The sequence below is a fragment of the Crocodylus porosus genome, unplaced genomic scaffold, assembly GCF_001723895.1.
Source record: "Crocodylus porosus isolate Cpor-Errol unplaced genomic scaffold, CroPor_comp1, whole genome shotgun sequence".
NCBI lineage: Eukaryota > Metazoa > Chordata > Crocodylia > Crocodylidae > Crocodylus > Crocodylus porosus.
This window is the reverse complement of record NW_017728948.1, coordinates 35,451,003-35,478,399: the sequence shown is the minus strand read 5'-3', so window position 1 is coordinate 35,478,399 and position 27,397 is coordinate 35,451,003.

The following is a 27,397-nucleotide window of genomic DNA, read 5'->3' as shown; positions in this document are numbered from 1 at the left end:
TTACAACACATAATTTAAGAAATCTGCATGTAAGAATTAATTAATAGAAACATGTGGATTTTGTGTAATTTTTAATTAGGTGGGGAAAGTCATTTTCCATGTTGCACAAACATAATAAGGTCATTTAAGAAACAATTAGATGGCACCATGGGGTGAATAAAGTATGAAGCCAGAATGAATGATGGCAATATAACCTTTCTTAGTTCCATAACTGTATATGCATTATACAAAGTTAAGTAAAAGGACACACATAAGATAGCTCATTCAGTACGATTAGCCACTACAAAGCAAATATGAAGATTCCACAGCAGACAGTTGGCTCAGAAAATATAGCATTAAATCATATTTTCTCTGCACTGTAATTTGTAAATTGCATAACTTTTTAATTTCTACTTTTAGAAAATATTCCTTTTTGCTCTGAAACATTCATCAGCTTTTCAGAATCAGTTACAGATGCAAACACAATTGCTGTCATTGAGAAAATAATCCTAGACTATTTTCTACTAGATAATTCAACCTACCATGTTATCTTCTCCAGGGGAGTGAAATGGCAACACCACAGGAGCTTAAATGGCAGTTTTTACCCAGAGGAAGATGTGAAGCAGCCTTCTTTAAAAGGTTAGAAATCCTACAGATACTTTACGTTTTGTCGACAACACAATATGCTGATAAAAGTAAAGTTAAAACAGCCTCCAAATATCATCAAATGGCATAGAATATGCTATTATAAAGCTGCCAAAGTCGGCTAACTTATCCTCCCCTCAGAATGAAGCAGAGAGGCTCATACAGTAATATATGATTTCCTGACTTCCATATATTCAAGCTGCCTATATAATTTTGCCTCCCATAAAGCTGAGTAGATATATTTCTTTATTATCAGTTGTATAGAAAAATCTTGATTTCACAGTTTATCAAAGCCTGGTAAAAAAAAAAGCTTGGTAGAAATTTGTATTAAATCCTTTTTCTTAGGAATACTAGTCTTACATTCAGCCAGATAGTTTAACATTTAATAAGGGCATAAGCTTAATAAGCAATAGCTGTATCTAGAAACACTTACAGTGACCAGTCAAGATACACACCGGATGCAATCCAGCAGATGATCAAGAAGACGAGCAAGAGTTAAAATTAATAAGGAAAGGTAAAATGATTGGCCCAATAAAATCATTAGGTATCATCTATAGATTCAAACACATCCATTTAAATAACAATACTAGAAAAAAAGACATGCACTGTGCAGGAACCTGCTATAGCTGGAATACAATTGTCTTTTGAGACAATTAACCTAGATGCCCTTTTTAAAGTAAACAAAATATTTGAACTCAGCAAGAGAATGCTTATTAAGAAATCCCCTATCTGAATTTTGTTCACTAAATATAAAAGTTGTTTACAGTAAACTCATCTGTAATTTATCCTATTCACTGTTATATTTTGTGCCATTTTAGTTGTGGTTGCTTACAGAGCAACTACACAACACTGAGATGTTTTTTCCAAAGTTCATTATTATTTAAAGTTCCATTCAGTTATTCTAATTATCATCATTGCACCATCCACATTGTATCCAAGTTCAACATTCAACATTAAGAAGAGAAATGTTTGTTTGGGGCTTTTTTTTGTCTTTTGTGATATTTTTATTGGACTAACTGCATAATTGAGATATGTGTTAGGCAAGCTTTATGGTATAAAATGTGCTTCCCCACTAGACTATTACAGCTATAACACCACTCCAAACCTATCACAACATTAATTCATGATCTCCTCACACCTTTTTGAGGTAACAAATTACCATCATTCGATTTAACCACTTGGTGAAGGAAAGGGAAAGTAAATGATTGACTCAACCTGATACCGAAAGTTAGAGGTATAGCTGTGAAGTGGAAGCAGTTGGTCTTCTAAATCCCAATTTCAACTATATATCTTCTATAAAAGGCCATATTCCTTTTATAAAGGTTTCCATTTAAGTGAATGTAATAATCCATAAAACTATTTGAGGCATAGCAAATAGCTGTGATACTAAGGGGAATGCAAAGTTTCACATTATCCCCTTATCCCACATTATCCCCTATGCCCAACTCCAGGTTAGGATCCTTGGCTTCCTCAGAAGCAACATTTCCCACCTTGTCTTGGTCAACCTGTTCTAAAAAAGATTAACTTGAACCCCAGAAATCCATTCCCTCTTTCAATACTAAGAGGGGAAAAATAGGTCTTGACCAATAGCGGTGGAACCAATTGCAATAGTCAGTAGTATCAACCACAAGATTACTTTCCATTTTTCACTGACTCTGTCCTTTGCCCCTCAGCGAGAAACTGGAATCAAAAGTGGCAGTACTGGCTCAGGTTATTTCTTTTACAAGTCCTAAGAGAGTTGATAAACCCAAATGCAGTGATATAATCTCAACCAGCTATTTAGCCCACAGCTGAAGAGATTTAATTCCCAGCTGAATAGCCACATCACAGCAAGAAGCCCCAGGAGAACTTGTCCATCACCAGTCAAGCTTGCCAACCACTGCTGAAGCTTAACTATCTTTATGCCAAGGATATTTGCCTCTCACCTAACGAGTATTTTTTTGAGTCTTTAATTGAAGTTAAATGGAATTTTCCACTCTCAGTCTGATTGATGTGAGCAATTTAAAAATGCATTATACTAAATTGATTTGCACCCCATAAAATCACATTTACTTCTAAATGTTGTAAAAGAGATGTATGTCAGGGAGAATTTGGTCTATGGCATTCTTGGATCAGTCAAGCTTCTATGAAGCTCTTAGAGTAGATTAGCTGCACCTTGGATCTGGCTGGATGCAAGGAGCCATTTGGCAAGAGCACAGATAAGCTAGAGCAGGGATGAGAATCTTCCAGGGAGCAGGTAAAGCCAATGCAGATGGTTTGTCTGGCCTCTGTTTAGAGACTGAAGTATCTCTTTTACTGAAGGATTCTTAATTAAGTAAAATATCTATACACTAGGGCATTTATACTGGAGAGTAAAGATCTAAATGGAATCATCTTTAATCCCACCAGCTCTCACGAACGAAACATAAGAGCCATCAGATTTTAAAGGATTAAAGTTCACTATAATAAATAAAATCATAGAAAAACAGGGCAGGATCATCCCCATCAAAGCCATTTCAGACAAGTGTTTGTCTAACCTACTCTTGAAAACTTCCCAGGATAGAGATTCCACAACCTGTCTGAGCAACCTGTTTGAATCCAATCTGCCCAGATAGGCTGGCAAGTTGGGCGGATTGGAACCAGATGAAATTCAATGTCGAGAAATGTAAAGTGCTCCATCTAGGGACAAACAACCCCCTGCACACCTACAGGCTTGGCAGTGCTAAACTTGCCAGCACTGTAAATGAAAGGGACCTGGGGGTAATAATAAACCACAGTATGAATATGAGCCATCAGGACAAAACTGTAGCCAGCAGGGCAAATAATACACTGGCAGGCATCAATCAATTCATCTCCAGCAAAAACAAAGAGATGATTCTTCCACTACTCAGCACTGGTGAGACTGCAGCTGGCGTACTGCATCCAGTTCTGGGCACTGCACTTTAACAAGGACATGGACAAGCTTGAAAGAGTCCTGAAAAGAGCCACCCATATGATCAGAATCTTACATGGCAGGCTGTACAAGAAAAAGCTGGGGGACCTGGGACTTTTCAGCCTGAAAAAGAGAAGGCTGAGAGGGGAGTTGGTAACAACTTACTACTACATTAAGGCAATACCATCAAGGGCTTGGTGAACAGCTAGCTTGGGAAAACCAGGATTAATGGCCACAAACTCTGGGAAGACCATTTCAGACTCAACATTAGGAAAAACTTCTTCACAGTCAGGGTGTCCAGACCATGGAATAAACTCCCTCCAGAGGTGGTGCAATCACCTACTCCAGAAATCTTCAAGAGCAGACTGAATGGTCACCTTGGTGCGGTCAATTGACCCTAGTTGTCTTTCCTGCTTGGTGCAGAGGGCTGGACCCGATGATCTTCCGAGGTTCCTTCCAGCCTCACAATCTATGAATGCTTAACCACCCTTATAGTTAGAAAGTTCTTCCTCCTAAATTTTCCTTGCTGCAACGTAAGCCTGTCCTATCCCCTGTGGACCAAGGACTATTGATCACCATTCTCTTTATAACAACCTATTCTGTTCAGAAAGTGGTCGGAAAGAAAGAAAATGCTGTGTCATCATTATTTAAAAGCAATCTGTTTTTTATTTAGTCCTGGCTTTTGCCCCCCAAAGCTTCAACTGATATTACAAAATCCATGATGCCTACCAAAACCTGAGAGGTTAGACTTTTTATGTGCTGAGATGACTATCAGGCTGACTAATACTGGTCTTCATTGTTTCCTTGTAGTTCTCCATCTGTTTGTATCCATCTTTTGTCTCCTGTCTAATACTTCTGGTCTAACTCCTCTGGGACAAGAACCACCTTCTATTCTTTGTTTGCACAGTGGCTAGCAAAATAGGTCCTAGTCCACAGCAAGGTCTCTATATCACAACAGCAATACCAAACAACAGCAAAAATATAGCTCATAGATACTAATCTGGAACAGATGTCAAACAAAACTAAGGTTGTCTGTCTGATTCTATGACCCATAATTTTTGCTTTTTAACTAGTTTACAAGGATGGCTGTGAAAATACAGTACAATTAAAATTGCAGTTTTCTGTGGTAATGCTCAAGAGAATTCTATATATAACACTAACAGATGCACCTTTATAAAACAGTATCAGGAAAACCTACAATGGAGTTGTATAGCACTGAATGAAATAAAGCTCAAGTAATATATTTGCAAATGAACTAGTATCATGCAATATACCAGAAAAGAGAAAGAAAAGCGTATTTGGTTACTCCAACTTTCAAGTCACGGGGGGCAAAATATGCTTCTACATGAAAACATATAAAAGAGCATACTCATAGTTTTTCTACCATTGAGAAAGTGTTTTCTGAGTCCACTGTTAGCTGTCTCTTTCTCTTTTCTATAATTTTCTACAGTGCCTAGAACACTGAGGCTGAAGCCTCTAGCTGTTACCACAGTATAAAAAATAATAATGAAGTGGATAAGAAAAGTCTCTCAAACCTGTGTAAATGAACTATTTAAAGAACACACGCAGTAACATGTACGTCCTGAAACTCTGATGCCCACGTCTTGAAATGCTGCTGGATTTGTTGGGATGATTTGAAGTATTCTGAAGGACTTTACATTCATGTCTTATTGAGCACTGACAGCCATAATGAAATTCAGACTTAGAGCCTTTCCCTTACTAGTGTTGGGTGGAAGTGCAGTGCTAGAGGCATCTTTGTAAAAAGAACATTCTTCTTGAATAACAGTTTGTATAAAACATAACTCAGCAGACCAGATTAGGGTTGTTCACCAGCATAAGCAAATCAAGCAGCAACTAGGAGACCTCTAGTCTCAAGGGCCCCACTTCCTCTGCATGTTCTGTATTTCTAAATCAGTTCAGTCTGTATTTCTGGAAAGGGAGCAAACCTTTCATCTTCAGAACATCTTCTACTGGCACCATTTCCAACAACAACACTAGAGCAAGAGGCAACCCATTCTCACCTTTCCATTTTTGGCATTTGTGATCCTGTTACTCCCAAGGGATCAGGAAGAACACATTTTAAAAGAAATAGAAAGAAACCTAAATTCAGGTGCTGGAGGAACATATTAGATCTATCCACAAAAATCAATGTATGGCTTAATCTGAGGAAGTATAGAACATACATTTAAAAGAAAATCTACTAGTAGACAAAGCTATTTAAGTATGAAAGATCTCTCAAACAAAAGCACTGACCAGCATGTTATTTTCCACTCTCTAGAAGAAGAAATGATTAAATTCAGTAAGTAACTCCCAGTAATGCACAGAAGCCTATCATCATCATACACTGATTGCTACTCTGTCTGACAATTAACCAATGCAGTGTTTTTTATCACCAGCACAACAGGGTCACATTTCTTTTTCAGTAGAAGCAGTCCCTACTAGTGTATTTCTGAGACAGCCGAAGTTTATCAGTTTCTGATGGGAACTAGACGGTGCCATCTGCTTTAGCAGCAATTCAGGTAATATCAAAGAAAAGTTAATTTCCAAATATGTAAGGGTGGAATTTTTGATAACTTTCAATTCAGTGTGTTTATTGTGTGCACGTTAGTTGTATTTAGATGTATGTCTTCTCTCCAAATAAACACATACAATCCCACACATGCCTGGTAAATGGACATGAACATCATTAAAACCAGAGTGGAGGATAATGCAATTGCACTTTGGCAATCCCTCTCAGTCAAGGATGATTGTCTTCCATGATTGTCTTATCTGTGAGTCCAAAGATGGCTAATGATGAGGCTGATCCAGGATTGACAAACTTTGTTGTAACCATATCATGTTCCACGCAGTGTTGATCGCTCCCCTTTCCTTGATCAGGTCTTCTCCATCCTTAGGTCTCAAGGGGAATGTCCCTAGTACTCAGACCATTGATGGCTTTGGTGGCATTGAAAAAACTGCATATCATGGATGTCGGCAAGTTGTTGAATCTCCTTCACCTTGTCTTCCCACCCTCTGTTCTTTATATTGAGGGTTCTCCTTTGGACCTCTGCCTTGGCTTGTTGAAGATTCAATTTCTTTTGCTTGGAGGTGATGTTGTTCTGTCAAGCAGAAAAGGCCTTGCACTTGCAGTTGATAAACTCTTGGATCTCCTGGTCATTCTCATCAAACAAATCTTGATGTTTTCTGGTAGAGAATCCAAGCATCTTTTCACAGGTGCTGCTGATGGTGGACTTGAAGGCACCCCAAACACTGCCAATATTTTCCCATTGTTTTGATTGGTATTTGTCAGTTTTTCACTAAGGCACAAGTGAAAGAGGTTTGACTTGATTGAGTCCTTGAGTCATTCAGTGCTAATTTTCCATCAGCATTGCTTTTGCTGTAGCTCTCTTTTGGGAACCAGCTTCATAGTTGGTAGGGTCGGAACTTAATGAGTTCATCAAGTCTGACTCCCTGCCATGGGCAGGAAAGAATGCTGGGGTCAAATGACCCTGGCTAGGTGATTATCTAGCCTCCTTTTGAAGTCCCCCAGAGTAGGAATGAGCACCATTTCCTTCGGAAGTTGGTTCCAGCTCCTAGCCGCCCTGACTGTGAAGTAGTGCTTCCTGATCTCTAGACTAAATCTACTCTCAGTCAACTTATGGCCATTATTCCTTGTTACTCCCAGTAGTGCTCGAAGGAACAGGGACTCTCCCATTGCTTGCTGGTCCCCATTGGCAAGTTTATAGTTGGCCACCAGATACCCTCTCAGCCTTCTCTTGTGGAGGCTGAACAGATTCAGGTCTTGTAGCCTCTCCTCGTAGGGCCTACCCTGCTGCCCCCGATCATGCGAGTGGCTCTCCTCTGGTCCCTCTCCATGTTGTCCACATCCCTCCTGAAGTGCGGTGCCCAGAACTGGATGCACTACTTCAACTGCAGCCTGACCAATGTCTCATAGAGGGGGAGGATCACCTCCTTGGACCTGCTTGAGATGCATCTGTGGATGCATGACAAGGTACGATTGGCCTTCCTGACCGCGTCCCCACATTGGTGGCCCTTGTTCATCTTGGAATCAATAGTGACTCCAAGAGCCTTCTCTGCTTCTGTACTGATGAGAAGGGAGTTCCCCAGCCTGTAGGTATGCTGTTGGTTCTTTCTCCCCAGGTGCAGTACCTTGCACTTGTCAGTATTGAAACCCATCCTATTCTGATCCACCCACCTCTGTAACCTTTCCAGATCTAGTTGTAGCCTGTCCCTCTCTTCTAGCATGCCCACTTCTCCCCCCATCTTAGTGTCATCCATGAATTTGAACAAGGTGCTTTTCACCCCCTCATCCAAGTCGCTGATGAAGATGTTGAACAATGTGGGCTCAAGGACTGAGCCCTGGGAAACCCCACTGCCCAGATCCCTCCAGGTCAAAAATGACCCATCCTCCAGCCAGTTTGTGACCCATCTGACTGTGTGGGCATCAAAAACACATTCACCTAATTTTTTAATGAGGAAGGGGTGAGAGACAGTGTCGAAGGCCTTCCTAAAGTCCAGAAAGACTACGTCCACCGTGACACCTGCATGCAAGAAGGTGGCAACCAGTTGGTCTGACAGGACCTTCCTCTAATGAACCAATGTTGATTGCCCCTAAGCATAATCCCCCCTGCTGGTCTCTTGCAGATGTGCTCCTGGATAATTTTCTCAAAGAGCTTTCCAAGGACTGAGGTAAGACTAATGGGCCTATAGTTTCCTGGGTCCTCTTTCCTCCCTTTTTTGAAAATGGGGACCACATTGGCCCTTTTCCAGTCCTCTGGCACCTCACCAGAGCAACATGAGTGTTTGTCCCACAATGACCTCTGCCAATTCCCTCAGCACTCATCAGGACCTGCTGATTTGAACATGTCTAGTCCCACTTAAAGTTCCCTAACTAGGTCCTCACTGACCCTTGGCCTGGCTGTGCCTCCCTTGGGGCCATCCAGGGTCTCAGTGCCAGGGTGTCCCTGTCCCTGCTCAGAAAAATGGAAGCAAAGAATCTGTTAAAGAGGTTAGATCATCAGTGGGTGCATCTACATGTGCATTTCATCCAAGATCAGTTTACTTACAAGTAAATACTCCCAGGCAGGCATTTACAGATGCAGATTTGCTGCTCCTAGCACCAAACTGCTACCATGTCCTGTGGCCCTGCAGTGAGCCCCTTTCACCCCTATTGCCACCTGGGTGCTGGCAGGCCTGGCTGGTGCCTGGCAGGCACATGGCACTGCAATACCAGGAAGTGGCAGCAGGGTGCAGGCAGGCTGGTACAGCTGGTCTATGGCCTGTACTTGCCATGTCACAGCACAATCAAAGAATATATGTGTCTTCTCAGGAAAGAAAGCATTGACATCTGCTGTCCCCGGCACATTCTGGTGGTGCTGCCACTGCTTGGTCCACAATTGATTATTCATCAGAGCTATTCCTGCTTATTTCACAGTTAATCTGCTCTGAAGGTCATTCCTCTATCTGCTACCTGTGGCCAAACTGGGTAACAATACAACTCTGCCACCGAATTTGCAATCTCCAGTATACTGTAAATAGGATGCCTTAGAAGTTTAATGATCATTATCCCTGAAATTTGAGATTAATGCAGTGGAGCTGTGGGGTTCAAACATGTTTTCCTAGGATGGTGAAGAAGCTCCTGCCTTCCCACCTAGCAGCAATATACAGCAATAGCTGCCTGCTACGTGAACGTCTATCAATTTTAGATCCTGGTGGAGTTTATATCACTATAGAAAACCAATGCAAATTATACCAGAAAGTATATGTCCAAGACCTCTGGCACTGAAACAGAGGATTAGAAGTGGTTTCCAAGGTCATCAGGTCCAATACTCTGCAATTGCAGGCAACCATGTTATACATGCTAAATATCAACAAATACACCTTCCTATGCAAACTTTAAGAGGCTAGGTGGAAAAAATATTCATATAGGAGGATATATCATACTGTAAAGAAAGAATGACAGGATTCCCCTGTCTCAGAGTTTATTAATAAGGAACCTAGGGTTACCATATGTCCAGGTTTTCCCAGACATGTCCTTTTTGAGCCCTCTGATTTCCATCTGGGCAGGTTTTTTACATTTGACTAAATGTCCAGAATTTTTCTTTGCTCTGCTGGTGGGAGCAAACATACATCTTAGAGGCTCATTGGCAGTAATTTATTTGATAGTGCTATAAACATTTCTAATTTAGAAGATTCCTTAAGCAAATAAACTAAGATTTGGGGAAACCCTGTACAGATTAAAGTATAATGACATATTTATATGGGTGGCATCATTAGACATTATTAAAAGAATGCCCATTATAAAGTCAAATATAACCTGCATGGCAGATAAGTACTCACTTTTCTCATGTTAAGTTCATCAATAACACTGAATCCTCTGAGCCAATATCTACCTAATCTGTCTGTATTGCTGTCTCTAAGGTATGTACCACATTGGTATGTAAGCACTGGATTCTGCCAAGAACCTAAACTCCTAAAGTAATGCTTTTCAAACATCACACAAAAATTGATCTGAGTATTTGTCCAGTATGACCTAAACCAGACCATTTACACAAAAGCTACAAGAATTTAACTGAAGGTCACATTCAACATGTGGGTATACAATAGATTTCAGACAGCTAAGCTTCAAGAAGAAAGGAATTACTGCTTTTCATTACAACCAGCACAAAAATAATCAGACTAAAAGCACAAGTAGTTTTTTTCTTGTATGGAAGTCAAAATCCTGTTCTGCTTGAAAGTCATCAGGGCTGAGTACATCTAGGTTCCTGGCCACCTGTTGTAACTTTATCAGTAGCAAAACCATTGTTCTGTGAGAAATCTAAAGATGAATGTCTGTCCTTCAACTTTCACCCTTCCTGAGTGCACTAAAATATATTTTACACTAGTCCTTGTCATTGGACTTTTTAACCGCTGAAGAAGTACTTATTTTCTTTTTCTTTTTTAAAAATTGAGACAGGAGAATAGTCTGGTAAACTTTCTTTAAAAACTAAGTTAAACTACAGGATAAGATTTTTAGCCAAAAACTTCTCCAAAACTGATCAGAATAGTAAACTTCAATTTATTTCAGTGCCAAGTACTGCAATGACCATTTCTGAATAATGCCAGTCTCCATATGATCCAGATTCCCATGAGCCAAGCTGTTGGGATTCATTGATTTGGCAAACGTGCAGAGCCTGAAGCTATTCTATTGTGGGCTAGGGAACAACCAGCCAGCCCCTGGAAGAACTATCAAAAACAATGTGGTAAGCATCATAAGAGGTGTGTAAATATATAGGGTGTTGCTAAAGATTTAGGCAGACCATTTGCTCTTCTTTTTCAACAGTTTGTAGATAATTTACATAACCCTGAGAAAAGAGAAATCAAATTAGAATGGTCAGGCTGTGAAAAGGAAGGCACAGTCTGAAGCCATGTAAAAGGCAGGGTAAAGCTACATCTTATAAGCTAACCAAATATATACATATGTTAGTTATTTATAAGCTGCAAATCTATCCTGCCTTCTAACAAACATGTATAAAAATTATAGCTACTCCATAGTTCAAGCAACCATATTATTATATAGCTATGTCACATAACACATTTTCTACATAGCAATAGTAATTCAGAAGCAGTTTTATAAAATTGACTAAAGAGGTTCTTAAAATAGACAAGCCAGCTACATATATGCACCAAGAAATAATAGTGATTTGATGATCATAGAATCATAGGGAATTAGGGTTGGAAGGGACCTCAGGAAGTCATCTGGTGAACTCCAATCCCCTCCTTAGAGCAGGACTATCCCGAACTAGATCATTCCAGCCAGGGCTTTGTCAAGCCAGGTCTTAACACCCACCAAGGATGGAGATTCCACCACCTCTCTAGGTAACCTGTTCCAGTGCTTCCCCACCCTCCTAGTGAGAAAGTTTTTTCCTAATATCTAACCTAAACCTCCCTTGCTGCAACTTGAGACCATTGCTCCTTGTTTCATCATCTGCCACCACTAAGACCAGTCTAGCTCCATCCTCTTTGGAACCTCCCTTCAGATAGTTGAAGGCTGCTATTAAATCTCCTGTCAGTCTTCTCTTATACAGACTAACTAAACCCAGTTCCCTCAGCCTCTCCTCAGAAGTCATGTCCTCCAGCCCCATCACCATTTCTGTTGCTGTCTGCTGGACTCTCTCCAATTTGTCCACATCCATTCTATAGTGGGGGCCCACTATATTTCTCAGTCACTCAAAGCTACATGTTCATGCATTTTGTTAAAAGAAATTAGAATGACTCAAGTCATACACTTTAGTGACAAGATGTATAGTCAGCAAAAAATATTTCAGAAAGAAATAAAAGTGTCCATAATCAGCATAGAAATGAAAATCCATCCATTATCCACTGATTCTATCACCAAAAGGCATTATAAATAGCATCTAATAAAAGGCCAAGAACAGTGCCCTCTGGCACACCATTTCTGAAGTAGCAAAAACAGTGGAGTTAGGTCTAGAAACTATCTAAACTATATTCACAAGATTAGATTCAAGCCAATTTAATACTTAACCAATGTCTGGCATCATATCTTAAGTAAAATAACAAAACAGAATGATAAATGACAGCAGAGAAACCATTAATAAATGTATAAAAGGACTAAAAAAATAAGATGGTCATTGTTTTAACTGTTTTTACCAGTATATCAAGAGACTCTAAACAAATTTTACGGAAGCAGTGACTTAGTTTGAAGAATGATTGAAATTTGCTAGCCTCGCATCATGAGCTAAGGGAACGTATACAACAAGGAAAACACTTCCCAAAACTTTTAACGATTATCAGTAATTTGATGGTAAGATGAGGTGGAATTTAACTGGCTACCTTTTAGGTGAGAGTAACATTAAGAATATTTTTCCTGCGAAATTTTGTATTTCTTGGAAAAAATAAAATGATTAAGAAAATTGCCCAGGGGATAACTTGTATATCCACTTATAAAAATGAGTAGAAGGCCCAATGGCTGGAGTACCATACAAATATAGTGAGAGAGAGCCCCTAACCCTACACCTTATAAAATAAAGAACTAGCACAAATAACTTCATCAAGTTAACTACTGGCTTTTTTATTGCTATTGACCTTACATGAAAGATACTTAGGTCTAATGCTGTTAGGCAGCCTATAACTCCAAGGTGATGTAAATAATGAGATAACAAAGAGAAGAAAGAAAAGCAGAAGAGAAATAAAGGGACCTACCTGGGATCATAAAACAGGTCAGGGACCACTACCTGACTCCCATCCTAGTGCCCTAGTGAAGCACACTGCTTAGTATTCTGAAAGCCACCAGTAGGGAAATAACAATGCAAATAAGTTTTAAGTAAGGTTATTATGGAATTGATTATGTCAACACTAGTGCTTGACTTCTAAGCATAGACAATGTAAACCATATATTTCCAGAAGCCTGATCAGACTCGCACTAAACTGAGTGCTCACAAAGCATGCAAACCTGACCCCTGAATGACTGTGATACTAGTTCTCCCCACAAAAGACCCTGAAATGCCATTTAGAACTTAACTTTGCACTCAGAGCTATAAAAGACCATATGAGTTTTGGCTGATTAAGGATTATAGGACTATCCTAAATAGAAATATTATTTAAGATTGAATAGGAAGGGGTTTAAAGGATTAATTAGAAAAATTTACTTGTATAGAATTCTTGATTACCACTATCTGTTATATTCTATGGGGCTGTAAGGCGATACATCTGAATAATCAGCATGATGCATTGCCTCTGACTGTCTTCTACAGTTGAATAACCTGAACAACAGATGATTCAAGAGGACCAAAGGCCAAAATTCGGTGTATAGGTTTCAGCATGTCCATACAAATAGCAGTCTCCTGCAAATTAACCCTCACTCATGCTAACAGATACATACCATCTAATTCCCTCCACTTCTTCAAACTAAGAATTTGCTTCCTGTTCACTACTTGTGACCAGTTTCTCATATGAGACATAGTCTGGCACAGCATTGCAGTAAAAAAAGCATTGTGATAGATTCTCTATGACGTCAATTAGAGTGCAGCAGTCCAATCACATTGCCATCAAGGTCTTCAAATGAAACCTCCTACTGAGAGAGGAGTGATTGGATTTCCATCTGTGTGTCTCTTGCTGTTGGTGGCTATTGTTTAAGTAAACATTGGTTTGTATTACATTTTTTTTTATTCAATACATGTTGATGCCTAGTTAAAAGGAAAGAAAATTGCAGTATTAAAAGACTAGTATTTTCAGAGTTTTGTGATGTAAATTGCTAATTTAAAACCCAAAATATTGTTAAAGTGTCTTTATTTAATAGCAGACGATTGCAAGCTGTAATTTGCAAGCTGTAGTTGCAGATGGCAATGTTTTTCTCTCTTTTTAGCAGTATAGTACAGTATTTACTGCAGAGATCTGCAGACAATGAAATACCAACTGTGAAAGAAATACTCATGGGTAATGCAAACTATTAGGTTCCCACAGGGGTCCAGCTTGCAAGCTACCTGCCAGTAAAGCACAGGATGCAAATACTCAGTGAGGTATTAAAAGCAGGAATCCAGTCTCACAGACTGGCTCCTCTCATTAGGCATTTTAAGTACTTCTGATTGCTGAACACACTCCCTGTCCAAAACAACAGCATTTGTTTTCTTTCTTTATTTTTAATCCTTTTGGATTGAATACACTCATTTCCCAGATCAGATCTGCAGGCCTAAATCTGAATTTTGAAACTGACAGCCACCATCTGGAGCACACTAACTGAAATAGTGGCATTGATCTGGCTCATGTCTAGCATGCTATGCTACTTTTCATACATGAAGACATGAGTAAATGCCAAAGATATAGATACTCTTCAGTGTATTAACCCAAATCCCTGTCTTTTATTTCATCTTGTTAAACAACTCATTAATGTTTATTTTGCAGGGGAAGAAAAGCAGTCAGTTAACATTGTCTAACAGCATTATATAAAACATTTAAATACTGTATTCTGTAGTGCCATCTAGGGGATTTAAAACCAAGAGAGTAAAGGGCTCATCAGATAAAGAAACTATAAACACTAAGAAATCAGTTATGATTGCCAGGGCAATTTGTTAAACATGTCCTGTAGTGTTTGGGGTAACATTTTATATTACAGTAGGGATATTTGAACAAGGTCAAACATAGTGCTGTTCTGTGGAATGCATAAATAGGAGAAGACATATTGTGCTATACTCATGCTTTATAGCCCAATATTTCACAAAAGCAATCTTGAAAAAAACAGTTTTTCCAATAAAATCAGTGTCATGCACTATAACGGGATTTAGAAAAATTTTCCCAACCTTAGTTCAGTTACCATGAAATACACAAGACTCGTGTATACTTAAGACATGTATATAAATATTAGACATACTCTTGGATAAAATTATAGCAAAGTGGAAATAAAACTAGAGAGATCCTGACACTTATTTCAACTCCCTGTACTATTCATATTTTTTAGTTAAAGCTTCCTGAACTAGATGTCATTAGACAGTAATTTTCAATGCATCATTGAGTAAATCAGAAGAATTAATTTATTGCATGGTGTGTTGATAGCTGAAATGATTTGTAACCTCTTTTATCCCATTTGCATTCTATGTTCCTAAACAAGCCAATTATAACATTTTCTTTTTTGGAGGCTCTCTGTGCCAGATACACAAGTTCACACATTAGATGTGTCAGACTTCAAAAGGACTGCAGAGACTCTAAAAGTAAAAGCACTTTCACATGAGGCTGTTTACACATACTGAGCACACACACAAGCAACTCTGAAAAATTTGGATTACCGCTATGTAGATCATGGCAACAATTAATTACTTCATAAAATCATACTTAAGAAACTGCTGGGGATAGGCCACCAGCAGGTGTAGCTTGTCATAGCTTATTGATTCAACAGAACTATGATAGTTTTTATTAGGTGGGGATCTGGCATATATTTCCACCATCATTCATATCAGGTGATCGTGATATTGGCAGATTAGTCTCTGTAAATTACAAAGTGAGGCAGACCCCTATTTCCAATGGGCTAGCCAATCTCATGTTTAGATTTTCAAATTGACAGCTAGGTGCATAAAACATTTATTTCAGGGCTCTAAAAATATTTGCTTAGAAGAATGAGCTTTTCTAAAGTACTTTCACAGTGACTTAAGAGCACAAAATGACTTTCAAAGGGATTTGCTTTCTTACTTCACTTTAGCCCTCTCAATAAGCTCATCCAAGATTTACCTTTGATTCTAATTCTTTTGTTCAAGTGTCCCTTAATTCTATGGCACAAATGTTTGTAAATCTGCTAATAAGCACTATCCTGTTGTGTTGCCTTTCTCTGGGCCTCTATAACATCTTAATATGAAACAACAAAAATATGACATAATACTTCAAGAGGTTGATCATGCATCTATTACTGAAGCCACTATAAGCCTGAACCCTAAATCCTGATGTAAATAAAAGTTGTTTCTGTTTCAACTAGGAAAACTACATGCTACACTTAAATTATGTATCAATTCACATCCAAAGGCATCCCAAAGCACCTATAAACACTATATACACATTTTACCCACTGTTGTAGAATATGTAAGAACAAAAGTGAGATTTTTTTTAGTACCCTATCTATTTTGGTTGTCCTTGAAGTAATGCAAAGGGACCTTACTGGAAATTTTACAACACCATTTTTCATTGAATACCGCCAATTCAACAAAAGTCAGACATTCCAAGTTGATTTTACTGAATTGAGTAATGATGTTAACTCCTACCACTCCTTTGAATCTCCCTGAATCAGGAGCAGAAGGATCAATATACTTCTTACAGCATTCCACAGGAATTGTTGGTAGGCCTGTAGAGATATTTCTATAGCTCTGGAAACAGAACAAGTCCAAGTGTAGTTTCTAACCACTTAGAAGTCTGATAGGTAGAATCTTTGTTGCTTGACAGTCACAGAAGAAGTGTCACAAGCTACACCAGGATCTGTACGTGGCCTTCATTAACCTGGCAGTAATAATAGACCACAGTGTGAACATGAGCCAGCAGTGCGATGCTATAGCCAGCAGGGCTAACAATACCCTGGCATACATTAGTCAATGCATCTCCAGCAAAACCAAAGAACTGATTCTTCCACTTTACTCGACATTGGTCAGACCGCAGCTGGAGTACTGTGTCCACTGCTGGGCGCCACACTTTAATAAGGATGTGGTAAAGCCAGAGAAGGGCCACCCGGATGATCAGAGACTTGCGTGGCAAGCCATACGAGGAAAGGCTGAGGGATCTGGTACTCTTCAGCCTGAAAAAGAGAAGGCTGAGGAGGGGACTTGGTATCAGCTTACTGCCACATCAGAGGCATAGATCAAGGGCTCAGTGAATAACTGTTCACCGGGCACCCTTGGGGAAAACTAGGAGTAATGGTCAAAAACTCCTGTTGAGTTTCAGGCTCAACATTAGGAAAAACTACTTTACAATTAGTGTGTCCAGACTGTGCAATAAGCTCCCTCCAGAGGTGGTGTGATCGCCTACCCTAGAAATTTTCAAGAGGAAACTGGACAGTCACTTTGCTGGGATCACCTGACCGCAGTTGTCTTTCCTACTTGGTGCAAGGGGCTGAACCCGATTATCTTCTGAGGTCCCTTCCAGCCTTACAATCTATGAATCTATGAAACCTAAGGCCTTAATCCAATCAACAGAAGGCCCTATAGCAGCGGTTCCCAAACTGTGGGTCATGACCCCAAATGGGGTCACAATATCAGCAGATGGGGTTGCAGGGGGGCATGGAGGCACAGGCAATACAGCAGAGGGAGGCCAAGGTGATGCAGGGGGCATGTGCCCCCCCAAATTTCTACATCCATGGTGGGGAATGGGGCTTCAGCCAAGCTGGACCAGCTCCAGGCAGGAGCTGCCCTCATGTCCCAGTGGGCAGAACCCAGCATAGGAGGAAGCACAGTGCTGCCATGGCCACTAAAGTGAGGTGTGACAGCAGCAGCAGCATGGACTTGTGCCCCTGCTGCTGCCAGGCAAGCAGGGAGCACCTCACCTTGGGGGCCAAAATGGCACAGCACTCTCTCCCATGCTGGGTCCCGCCTGCTGAGCTACAGAGCTCCCAGGGGGAGGGCAGAATGGTGGGGAGCCTCAAGCCCACAGTAGGCACCCTGCATCCTCCCCATCCCAACCCCCACCCCCACAGACTCTTCTCTGGCTGTGCCACCTGTGGAGGGGGAGACAGGTAGGATGGGGGTAGACCCAGGCTCCATCCTCTGCTCCAACCACAGTAATTACCACCTTCCATAGGCGGCAGCTGGGGCTCAGGTGCTGTTGGGGTGGCAGAGGACTGCAGGTGCTGGCCTTGGGGCACCTGTGGGGATAGAGGGCTGTGGGTTGGAAGTGAGGAGCACTGGTAGGGTCCAGGGGCCATGGGTCAGGAGTGAGGGGCACCTGAGGGGTAGGAGGCCATGGGTTGGGAATGAGGAGCCATGCCAAGGAAGTAGGGTCATAAATGGGGTCATGGTGAGGAAAAGATTGGGAAGCACTGCCGTATGGAATATCCTGAAGAGATCTGAATGCCTTCTAAATTTGTCATCATCATCAAACTTCTTTACAACATGGCAGTAACCATCATGAACCAGGGGTTTTCAACCTTTTTTAACAAGTGTATCCGTTCTGCCTCAAAGTTTCAGCTCATGTACCTCTTTCTATTTTTTTCTAGGTTTTAAGGGGTGCAGGGGGCAGATCAAGGCCCCCATGGTGAGCAAAGGAGTAGGGCTGGGGCTGGGGCAGGGGCAGAGGCAGGCACTGCACAGGGGGGCAGAGTGCAGGACAGAGCCACAAGAGTTGGGGGGGGCAGATCCCACCTCTGCAAACACCCTGGTGGAGGTCTGGGGGGCACATGCCCCCCAGATCAGTGGACAGGGTGGAGGCAGCTGCTGCTGCAGGCTGGACTCTGGCCCCACTGCCCCAAGAGCTGTGTGATGCCATGTTCCTACTATGGCTGAGCAGGCAGGGGACAGACACGCACACACAGATACAGATACAGATACAGACACAGACATGCAGGCACAAGCTCAGACATGCATACACACGCATGCAGACAGACACACGGAGATGCAGACACACACACACACCCTCCCCAGCAGATAAATGTGTGTGGAGAAAGGGGTAGAGGAAAGGGAAGGAGTTGTGGGGGCTGATCAAGATTGGAGGTGGGGGTGGGGAAGTGTGTCTCTGTGCTCACTCCCAGTGCTGCACCACTCAGCCAGCCAGTGCTGGGGCTTGGACTCAGATGCAGTGTCTGCCACCACCCTGTGCCACCTCTGCCGTGCCATTTTCCTGCAGCCAGTTGCACATGCAACTCTGTGGGCTGCTGATGGGTGGCACGCAAGGTGCAAGGCATGTTAGCAGCCCACAGAGCCACATGTATGACCAGCTGTAAGAAAGCAGCATGGGGTGTGGCAGTGGCAGCATGGTGGCAGCCACCTTGTGTGAGCCCTGCCCCCCCACCCCTCCCAGCCAGCCAGCCAGGCAATGCTTGTGCAGCCTGCAGAGGGGTACTGCTGCTCTTGCTCCCCTGGTTCTACTTCTGGGAGCAGGCACAGAGAGTGCACTGAGGTGGGGGATGGGGAGGCACAGCGATGTGCTGAGTGGGGCCAACAGTGCCCAGCGTGCCCCTCCCACTCCACCGGGTAAGAAGCAAAGTATGGGAAGGCTCTGGGAGAGATGCCACTGCCATGCCCTGAAGCGCACTTCATACCTGCCCACCTGTCTGCCTCTGCATACCCCCTACATCCTAAGTAACCCTGGGGGTACATGTACCTCCAGTTGGCAACCCCTGTCCTGAGCAATAGTTCAGAAATGAATGCCTTCGCTATTAAAACTGGAGTTAAGCAAGAATGAGTAATTGTACCAACACTCTTTTGTATTTGTATTGCAGCTATTCTACATCTCATTTCTGATAGACTTCTATCTGGAATCAGCACCCAGTATTGCATGGAGAGCACTAGTTCAAAATCCAAGATAAACACCTCCATTACTGATCTTAAATACATTGACAGCTGTGCTGTGTGCCCATTCAATAACAGGTCACTCCAGATTGCTTCTGTGAAGCATATAAAATGCTTGGACTCACTGTCAACTTCATGAAAATCAAGATATTTTACCAGTTCACCCCAAATTAACCAGCTACTCCTCCACATATTGCAATTAGAGGGCCATCCTTGAAGAACACTGAGCATTTCCCCAACCTGGTTAGCCATCTTTCCAAAAACATAAACATAGACATATTCAACACCAAATAAGACCAATCTGCAGAAATGCAGTAACAACACTAATATCTCAAGCACCAGAAACTCAAGCGCCCTAATATTGTAATAACCCCAAATAAACCCAAATGTAATGTAAGCTCTGAAAATGCAACCCAGTCATAGTTATTTCCATACCTTATTTTACTTGGTTTCCTAGACTAGGGATAGACATTCAAAAAGCTTGAGTCTGAATGGATTCAATCTTTGCAAGTTAGTCTAACCTGGCTAGGTTGAACTGGTTTGAAACCGGACAGACATTCTCTCTGAACTGAGGAAATTCAGTCACATGCCTGCAGTGATTCAGGCTATATGCCAGGGGTGCTAGAGCAGCCCTCCCTTCCCTTCTGCAGGGAGCTGAGCTGAAGGGAGCATGGCCAGGCCCCAGCAAGACTCTCTCATTAGGTATATCTGCCTGCCCGATCCCAGGCTTTTCCCCGCTGGCTGCTCAAGGGGCAGAAGTGTTGCCAGCTCCCAGCCCTGGGCTAGCACTCTAAGACAAGTGGGGTGTGTGCAGTGCATGCATCTGTTGATGATACAGAGCTTTTCAGTCTACTTCCTCATACTGTCTGCAGCAAACTGACAGGCCAGCAAGCCAGGCGGTGGGGGCGGAGGGGGAAGGACTGATAACAATCTTTATCATCCAATTAGCAAAACAATAGCCTCTCTCCACATTACTTCAAACTTCTTAAACAGATTACCAGCTGACCTGTTGATTATCTCCAAAAACCCTAAGTGGTCACTGTTCTGTCTGCCTATCCCAGGGAAATTGGAGAGAGACACACACACCCAGACACCTCTTCACATTAGCTAGCATACCATGTACAGGCTATACTCCATGCTGTAGTGGAGAGGAGGAAGGGATCTCTGCTTGAGCAGCGAGTGGTAAGAGGGTGAAAGGGGCATGGGGAAGCCTGCAAACCCTGCTGTGCCTGCAAGTCTGTGCCGAGCTCCAGCCAGGGAGCAGAGGGGAGGGGCCAGGCCTGCTATGGAGCAAAGAGCCCCTCCCAGCCCAGAGAACATGCTGGGATGCTGGAGGATGCTGATTTAATTTAAAACCAGCAAGGGCTCTGGGACAGGCATCGCATAAACTGGTTTGAGCCAAATGAGTTAAGTCTGATACTACGTTCAACCAGGTTTATCTCAAACTGGTTTCAGCCATTTTCAAACTAATTTATGTGCACTGAACATCTGTTCTGTTACAGGTTGAAGCCAGTTTCTGATCACTTAAACCAGTTTGTTTTTAATGTCTGTCCCTAGCCCTAAGAACTGTAGCAGGGTGGGTAGGTATGGCTTGGAAGTCACACTAGTAAAACCTCATCAGCTTTTATTTTAACTGTTCCATGATCCTATCCTTAATTCATCTCTAAGTCATTTCCCTCGAATCATGGTGTCTCTCACCACTCTGTAGTTCCCTAGATCTCTGATGACTTCTTTTAAAAATATATAGTTACTATGTTATCTGAACACTTCGTTATTTTCAAAAATAACAGCTGTTGTCAAAATTGTAGTATACATCCTTGTCAATACCAACACTATTTCAACTTTATTTCATTCAAAGTTTTCAAGACTAATCAAGCTTTGTACACTTGAGAATCTCAAACACATCGATTTGTTTTTCTGTTCTTGTATTGTACTTTCATAGTGATTCTGTGCATATTGAAAAAAATTAAAGGATATACCTGAAGCTTACAACTGGGACAAATCTCCTCCAACCCAGCTTTTATCTCTCCTGTCCAACTGGCAGAGTGAATAAACACATTCTTGCCCAATTATTTATTTGAGAAAAAATGCATTTTGTAGCACACCTTAAAAATTACAGGTCTGGGTCACACTGAAGAGTAGGAAGCCAACTCCTTCACTGACAACATCCTGTTCTGTGGTCCCTGGATGTCAGCTCCAGAAGAAAACATAAACATTTTTCAAAATTGGCCTGTTCTATAAATGCCCTACACTAAATGTAAGAGGACACTCTCGTGGAATCATGGGAAAGAGAGATGGAAAAGGCTAATCATGTGAGGATTAATCCTGGCCCAAATTTCTCATTGCCTGGTCCAGTTTCGGTTTCAAGTCTTAAATTTTGGAACTATAATTACTTCCCTTGGTACTTCTCAACAACTTCCTTTTGTATGTGCTGAATCCCCTTTAGAGGGAATAGTGATTTTCCATGTGGTGTGCATCTCCATCTATGTCATTATAATGAAAACAGGATACAACTACATGTGCCATTAAGGCAACGTGAACCGTGAACTCCAGTTCAGTTCACACCAGAGTTAGGTGCTCCTGGGTGCAGCATTTATACACGTGCCCAGGACCGGAGCAGTTTGAGCCAGGGTGAAGCAGCCCCAGGTTGGCAGGGGAACCAGAGGGTCAGCCCCAGGCGGTGGCATCAGGTGGCAGAGGGGTTCGCTGGAGGACAAGGGTGCTAAAGCATGTGGCTAGGCAGCAGGCAGCCCCTGCACTTTAGCACCCTCGTGCCCCAGCCAGCTCTTGTCACAGTTTACATGTGTTTCAGCAAACACAATTACTCTGTGGTAGGATAGTACTGTCCCCAACAGTACTATGCTACATCAGAGTTAATTAATTTACTGCACCCTAATACTGGTGCATGTGTAGACTGTGATACTTTACTGCAGAGCTAGTTTGTCAACTCTGCTGTGAAGTGCACATGTAGATGCACCCACAGTGAAGTTGCATGCAAAATGAGGCTCCACCAAGGAAGTAAGGAGAGGAAAAAGAAGCTAGAGCTGTGGCTTTGTCATCCATTATGCAAGTCAGCATATATCAGCCAGTACCCATCAGCCAGGTCCTCCCTCAGGAATGAGGGAGCTCACATTGTGTCATTTCAATGGATGGCACACCCAAACCTATCCTTTCTGCTACTGCATGGTCCTTTATAAACAGCTTCCAGTAATGCCTCTAGTTCAGGGCTGTCTAACTTCTGAGTATTCAGAACCACACACCCTACAGCCACCCACTGCAGCAGGTTGTACAGTGGGTGCCCCCTGCCCCTGTCCCACTGCACCATGCCCATCGCCCTGTGCCCTACATACTGCACTGTGTCACATACCCCTCCTCAACCAATGTTGTGCAATGAGTGCAACTCTGCTGTACCTGGCTGACACCACCACACCACACCATGCAGGGTCCCCCAGCTCCCTATGAATTGCCTGGCCAGGCTATGGCCTCCTTTGGCCCCACCCTGCCCAGCTCCCAAAAGCAGAAGTAGGCAGAAGAAGCCAAAGGAAGAAGCCGGAGCTCAGAGACTTCAGCAGTGGCAGCAGATGGAGCTGTGGGGGTAACAGTGCCTGGATTGAGAGCTCCAAGGCCTCACTTCAACCTCTCAGGGGCCAGATGTGGCCTACAGACTACCAGTTGGACAGTACTGGCCTAGTTTTAAGACCTAGTGCAGCCATTATATTTCATAGCTCTCAAATTCTTGTGAGCAGTTATCATATGACTTTCAAACGACCCTTTCAAACACTATTTGATTTAGCTCGGAGTTCTGTTTTGGGGCAGGGAGGGGCAGGGGTGTGGAGGGAGTTATGTATCATTAAACTTTATTATGTATGCCTGGCATTTGCAAGCAAGGAAAAAGAAATCAGCTTAAGGCCCCAAGTTCAAAGGTATTCCAGGGCTTAAAGATACCAATATAGATCTAGCAGGATTTTCAAAAGCATACATGCACCTAACTCTTATTGATTTCAATGGAAATTAGGCACTTAGGTGCTTTTGAAAAGCCCACTAGGTACCTGTCTGGATCATCAGGCAAATAACCTAGTAGATAGCTTTAAAAATTGCCTTTAACTGCTGCAGATGCCTTTGAAACAATCTCAGCTTTACCTCTTCATGAATAAAAAGAATGAACTGAACAAATTTTAAGTTAGGTAAAAAGTACTAACCCATGTAGTGTATCAATAAATTAACTACAAATATGTTTTTAACATTCTTCAGGAGAAAAGCCTTGCAAGAGATAGGACACATCAGAAACCTTATAAACGAAGATAACAATTATTTTTAATACAATTCCTCCAACGTGATTTTGAAGGCCTCATTTTAAATTATTCAATGTTTCTGATCATACCACTGTTTTTTTTCACTGTGTATTTCACCAACTAGCATAAGAAATATAATTATCCCTCAATTTTATAAAGTTTGCATTTCATCACATTTTTAATATTATTGAATTAATCATGCAGGAAACTGAAACGGAGAGATTAGAATGGATCATATTAAATAAGTGATAAAATTGAGGGGAAAAAACAATATTTTTTTTACCCAAAATGATAAGCTACCAAGACTTCAGGTAAAGCAATTACTAGCCAAAGTAATTTTCATCAAACAGAATGCATAAACCTTTTGTAATAATATTGAAAAAGCGAGTAAGTAAAATTGTAACAATAATACTTTGTACTTGTATCTTTCATCACAGGATCTCAAAGTATTAGTAAAAAGCATATTTGCACACACCTCATTCCCCCTTAGCAATCCTTATTATAACTAGTCAATATCAGTTGGGAAACTGAGGTAATGAGAAGTTGAATGTCTTATCAAGACAGAGTGCCAGTAAGAGAACTCAAATGGCATGATTCACAGTCCTATGTTCAAACTTCAGGCAATTCCCTTGCCAGCCAAGAAAAGGAAACTTTTCTGGAGCCAATGGTTTCTTTGACTACTCTCTCATTTGGAGGTTGCTCCAAAGCTCACTGACAACGAGGGGAAAAAAAAGATCCATTCATTTTAATGGTTTGGGGCAAGCCCTTTCTACTACTGGATCCTTTTTAAGTCAGTGAGAATGGTATGCAATACGCCTGACCCTGCACACTAATGAGATAGAGGAAACAAACTGCTCACTGCTACAAGAGCAGCCAAAGGTTAGCAAATATATTGGTTTGATACCTTGTAGCAGATTTACATTCAAACCTACTCTTCTGATGAGTATCCCAAACACTGTGCAAAACCTATGAATGCCACATTGTTACTAATCTTTTGCCAGAAGAAATAATTTTGGTGACACGCTTACTGTCTACACTTCTCACTAAAATTTAGAGTTGGATCAGCAAGAGAAAATTAAGGCAGAAGTGTCCTTAAAGGTATCTCTATAGAATTGATCAATTGATTGATTTATAACATCTGCTTATCAACTCATAACTTTCCTTTGCAGCAAGAAACTACATGCAAGTCTATGGCACGGCAATGATCTGTGCTAATGTTTTCGGCTTTTAACTCACTGCACAGAAACACTGTAATGAGATAATTAGAAGCACAATTGTAAAATCACTACTGTGGCTAAAACTTATTGAAGACTTAAATTAATGGAAATAGGTGCAAGGAATCTTGTGTTAAGTAACTGACTCAGGGCACTTGCCCTCTGTGTTTTTCTCACTACAATGCAAGTCAGCTGTTCAGATGGGCAAAGTGGCCCACTATTACAATAGGTCAAGAAAGTAGATAAACCATCAATATATTCAAGATTTCGGAACAGGGCGTGTGATATGCAGCTTTGTTTGCTTACCTCAGCAGCATTTAAATGAAATATTGCTTAAGTGCCTTTATTTTCACAGCTGTATGCATAGCTCAAATACCCTATCATAACATAGCCACACTATGTTTATTTAACTCTTCATATCTCCTTGTACATTCAGACTTTCTTGTTGCTTTTCTCTAAAACCCCTCTTACTTCTCAATATCATTCTGGTTATCTGACAAAGAAGAAGGGAGAACTGGTCCTATATCTGGGTCCAGCCGGGAACTAATTAAATTGGACATAACCTAAATTAGCACTAACATTCTGCAGGACCCTTTCTACTGGAGAAGGGTTGCTGGGGCACATAGCCCTCAACTATCTCCTACTCTGAAGTCTATGGTATGCTATAAAGGAAATTTTCTTTTGTTTTTATTCATTGGATAATTTTGGCATCACACTGTTTTAAACCATATTTGTACTCTACAAAACTGTGTAAATAACCATATTTTTAATGTTTTCTAACAACATTTAAAATCTATTCTCCAAGCTTTTAGCTGTGCTGATATTATGCAAAAAGAGAATTACATTTACTGTGTCTCTTGCATTGTCACATTTTCTCCTTTTCCTGGGTTTCCATTACTTTTTCTTCTGTATTTGGTATAGCTTCTTTGCAGTTCTCTTTTCAAAATCTATTTTCCATGGGTCAAATCTTCCTCTCTCTGTTTTCTTTTCCTCTCTTTCTCGCCCTGGGTTGTTCTCTGTCAGTTTTCTGTACTTGTTAATTCATGCCTTCCTCATTTTAGCCAACCCCAATCTCCCTCAAATTCTACTGTTTCCTAAATGTACTTGATTCCTTTCCTACCCAGCCCAACTCCATTCCCATATTGGACTCAGCTTCCCTTGACTATATTTGTGGCAACTCACATGCTCAAATACCTCATGTTTTGCTCTCTCATGCTCAAATATCTTTCGTCCTCATGATCAGTCTCTCTCACAGCTATAGCTACATGGCATGATGGGCTAGCAAGAGAATCAGTGGTAGTGTGCTCAGATTCACAGACTTAGACTTATTCTGTTCTGGTATGTCATACAAAAATCTCTCTTGCAAGTCTTATCACAGACATTCAGATAACATGGTGGCAGGTGATAGTACAAAACTGTAAGACAGATTGGAAAGATAATGCATTTAGATTTCCAATCTGTTTGACCATTTGTGTGTGAAATGATGTGCACAATTTAACTGCCTCACCATGAAGTAAGATGTCGTGGCTTCATTTCACATTTCCATTGACATTTGTTCATCAAGGTAAGAATGCTTTTCCTATTAACAAGAGGGGCAACAGAGATGGCACCCTCCATAAAAAAAATCATGCATCTTATAGTGCTTTGCTTGGACTTAAAGCAGGTCAGTAGCATTCTAAAATGAACAACCTAGGGAAACTTATTTCTAGGGCCCTTTTTCACATGAAATACTGTAAACTTGTAGCAAAACCCCCAGTTTTTCTTTTTTTCTTTTAAAATGCATTCCCTCCCCTTCCCCAACCATTTCTGACTTTTTCTCTCCCTCTCTGGTCCCTACAGATAAGTATACGTAAGCTAAAACATAGGATAAGCTTCAGCATTTTATTTTAGTAGCAAGTTGTATTTGTTTTGTTTTTTCTCCTTCGTTATATTGTATAATTATTATGTTTATATTGATTTTTACTGTTCTATATTACTGTTTTGCTGATACTATATGATTTAGGCCTACATACATAAGTAAGCATAAGTCTAACATTAAGTTTCCATTTTGTTTGTCAAGTCTCCATCTTGTCCCTGTTATGTAACCTATGACCCATACCTAGCCCTCCTATGTAACTTGGTTCCTGAATGAATGAGGCTGGCTGACCTCCTCCACCGGGCTTTAAACTAAGCCCGCTGGGGGATGGAGGGACTACTGCCCCTGCTGGCCCGCTGAAAGGCCCTTGCAAAGGGCACACTTGCCTGCCTGTACACTAATGCCAGGAGCCTGGGCAACAAGCAGGACGAGCTTGTCCTACTGCTCAGTGCAAAGAAATATGATGGCATTGGGATAACGGAGACCTGGTGGGACTCCACCCATGACTGGACCACGGGTATAGAGGGCTATAC